Genomic DNA, 4,115 nt, shown 5'->3' on the forward strand with positions numbered 1-4,115 from the left:
GGTCAGGGGACAGGGTGGCCCAGCACTGAGGGCAGGAGACAGGGTGGCCCAGGCCCGGAGCCCCGTGGAAAGGATGCTCAGCCGTGGAGAGAGCTTGCTGCAGAGGGATCTGGAGGCATATCCCTGTCACATGATGCCCATGAGGAGGAACTCGTGACACTGAGTGACAGATGTCAGACACAGTGACATGAGCACCCCCACCCCAGGCGCTAGCAGCCTCAGATCTGCTCATGACATCGGGGCTCTTCTTGGGAAGTGGATTCTCCTGGAAGCATTGAGGACAGACACACAGCAGAATGAATGTGGGAAATGCTGCTCACTTCATTATTATTTCATTTATTTAATTTGTGTGTGTGTGTGTGTGTATGTGCGTGTATATGTGTGTGTGTCTGTGTGTGTGTGTCTGTGTGTGTGTGTATGTGTGTGTGTGTATATGTGTGTGTGTCTGTGTGTCTGTGTGTGTATATGTGTGTATGTGTGTCTGTGTGTGTGTCTGTGTGTATGTGTGTGTGTCTGTGTGTATGTGTCTGTGTGTGTATATGTGTGTGTCTGTGTGTGTGTGTCTGTGTGTGTATGTGTGTGTGTGTATATGTGTGTGTGTCTGTGTGTCTGTGTGTGTATATGTGTGTATGTGTGTGTGTCTGTGTGTATGTGTGTGTGTATATGTGTGTGTCTCTGTGTGTGTGTCTGTGTGTATGTGTCTGTGTGTGTATATGTGTGTGTCTGTGTGTGTGTGTCTGTGTGTGTATGTGTGTGTGTGTATATGTGTGTGTGTCTGTGTGTCTGTGTGTGTATATGTGTGTATGTGTGTGTGTCTGTGTGTATGTGTGTGTGTATATGTGTGTGTCTCTGTGTGTGTGTCTGTGTGTATGTGTCTGTGTGTGTATATGTGTGTGTCTGTGTGTGTGTGTCTGTGTGTGTATGTGTGTGTGTGTATATGTGTGTGTGTCTGTGTGTCTGTGTGTGTATGTGTGTGTATGTGTGTGTGTGTATATGTGTGTGTGTCTGTGTGTGTGTTTGCTGAGCACAATAAAAAGTTGAGCTAGACAAGGAAGCAGGGGTGGGGGGCGCAGCTGATCCTCACAGTTGGGAGACTGGGTGTGGCACAGGCAGGGCCAGGCCACAGAATCTCCAGTGTCACCACAAACAGGTCACAGCTGTCCTCCACACTCAGCGATCCCCAGACTTTCAGGGGTAGCCCAGTAACCATATGTGCTCAGAGATACCCCAAAATATCCAAAGGCTCTCAGAGACACCCTTGAAACCTTCAGATCGATCGGGAGATCCCCTATCCTTTCCAAATGCCAGTGACACACACACACACACACACACACACACACACACGCGCACACGCACACACGCACACACACACACACACACACACACACACACACACGCGCGCGCGCGCCCCCAAGACCCTTAGAGACAGTGACACAGATAGACATGGAGCTCTCAGCACTAAGCTCCCCAATATATGACCCTACAAGTGAGCCCTGCTATCCCAAAACCTCTTGAGCTCCTGTTCTGGGAGCCCCAGTCCCCTCAGCCTCCGGGGTCAGTCCCCTGCTGCCTCCCCCCTCCAGGCTGACACCACAGATCTGCCCACCCTCCTTGTGATGGCCACAGGGGCCACGAGGACTCTCTGCAATGAGCACAATTCATCCTTGTCCATAGGAAGGGGAGGGGCCAAACAAAGACCACGGGAGGTGACAGGTGATGTACTAGGTGCCCAGGGACACCGAGAGCAAGCGCTGGCTGCGTCCCGCCTGAGGGGAAGCTCCCACTCTGTGTCCTGCAAACCCAGTTTCTGGTTCTGAAAGAATTTAGAAGTAAAGGATTCTGAACAAAGATTTTTATCTATTCAGCCAGTGTAGCTTAGATTGCCTCAAAAGTGTCACCCTCCTGCCTCTGCCTCCCCAGGGTTGGGGTACCAGGGTCTGTGCTGCCACTCATGGTGGTATTTTGTAGAGGGCACGAGGGCCTTGTGCTCACAGGTAAACTCCAGGGAAACCAGCAACGTTCAACAGCAGGGCTGTCTTCCTCCCAGAAAGCTTGGAGTGGAGGTAGTTAAGGTCCCGGGACCTGCGCTGCCTGCACTGGTCACTCCTACTCTGCAGTTGATTTCAGTCATTGTCCCTACACCCTTCTCTTGAGCATTTTGTTCCTGAGCCCACAGACCCACCCTTACGGAGGAGGCCATATGTACTTTGTAAAGAGCTTCAGTGTAAACAAGTATTACGCTTTGTTGTTGCACACAGGATCAAGTTCATCGTCTTCAGGACACTTTTTCCAAAAATTGTGCAGTACTTCAATATAGCTACAGTCGATTACCCGGGGTCAGACTCCAGAAACTGGTTGGTTCCTGTGTCGTGTTGAGCAGGGTTTTCTCTGCCAGCCCTAGTGTCTGTAGAGACTGCACAGAATTACAGAAGCCACTTACAGACAAAACAGGCATGACAGAAGCCAGGGGGGCTGACATAGCGCAGCCCCGAACTGCATTTCTACATGGGAGTCCGTGGGGATCCCTGGTCCAGAGGATGTTAGAGAAAGCCCTGAACCACAAGAACATGGCCACATTCACCACTGAGGACCTAGGACAGCAGGACTTTCTGTCTGGTCACAGCTGCCCATGCTTGACAGGCCAGCCTGGGCTACACAAGGAGACTGGGATCCCCCAATGAGGGGTTGGGAGCATGACTCAGGGTGCAGCCCCTGCCTAGAATCCTAGAGAGAGTAATAACATTATGCCCATTTCACAGATGGGGAAACGTGCTGTGGAATAGAATATTTGTAAAGATGTGTTGCACTTGTTCATGCTGCATTTATTTAATGACATAAAGATGTGTTGCTGTTTCGCCTTGCCTGCCTGAGGCACCTGATTGGTCTAATGAAAAGCTGAATGGCCAAGAGCTAAGCAGAGAAGCGATAGGCAGGGCTGGCAGGCAGAGAGAAAAGGGGAGACAGACAGACAGACACAGAGGAAGAAGGAAAGCAGGATAGACACTATGTAGATGAGGCAAGCGAGCCTTGGGGCAGCACATAGATTAATAGAAATGGGTTAATTTAAGTTAAAAAAAAAACTTAGCCCAAGCTAAGGCTGAGCATTCATAATTAATAATAAGTCTCCATGTCATGGTGGCAGTCCAAGAAAGTCTGCTACAGAAACTACAGAAACTACAGAGGCCCGGGCTGCTTGGCTGGCTTTTTAGTTTCTGTAACTACAGAGAAGGTCTGAGCACATCTGAGCAGACACCGTGATGCTGCTGCCTGGATCCAGAAGTTTGTAAAGTGTTCCTGCCCCTGGGAAAGCAAAGCCTTTCACTATTGTTTACAGACTTCTGTGGCCCTCAGCCTTTCAAAAAGTTTTGTTTTTTAAATTTACATGTATGAGAGGGTGAGTGAATGTGTGAGCTCCAGGAAGCCCTGAGTACCCTGCCATCTTGAGCCACTGGAGGCTGGAACAGAACTCGGTTCCTCTTGAGATCAGCAACTGCTTTTAATGGCTGAACCGTCTCTCCAGCCACACATTGCTCCTGAGTCTTTGGTTAGTGGATTCTAGGGCCCAGTTTGTGCAATACAGAAGGGACATTGACTCATTTATGGGCTGTTGTAGCCTAGGATAATTAAACTCCAGACCTGCTGCATTCCAACTGTCTGCAATCACTGAAATTCTAACCAGTCAGTCAGCAAAATGTGGGATATAGGGCTGGAGAGATGGCTCAGAGGTTAAGAGTACTGACTGCTCTTCCAGAGGTCCTGAGTTCAAGTCCTAGCAACCACATGGTGGCTCACAACCATCTGTAATGAGATCTGGTGCCCTCTTCTGGTCATACATGCTGTATACATAATAAATAAATCTTTAAAAAAAAATGTGGGATATAGGTGCCCCCCCCCCAACTTTAGTTAACAGGTAACAAGTGTGTGGTGCTGGGGTAGAATCCAGGGCCTGGTGCACGCTGGGCAAGCAATTTACCTAAGCCATACCCCAGTCCTAGATTGTGTTATATGTCTGGAAAGAACCAACATTTATTGAGCACCTACTAGATGCAGCAAAATCTCCACCGTTTGGCTGGGGTGTACTGTGCTAGTAAAACAGCTGATTTTATTTCATTTCA

This window comes from Peromyscus eremicus, chromosome 17 (assembly GCF_949786415.1).
Source record: "Peromyscus eremicus chromosome 17, PerEre_H2_v1, whole genome shotgun sequence".
Taxonomy (NCBI): Eukaryota; Metazoa; Chordata; class Mammalia; order Rodentia; family Cricetidae; genus Peromyscus; species Peromyscus eremicus.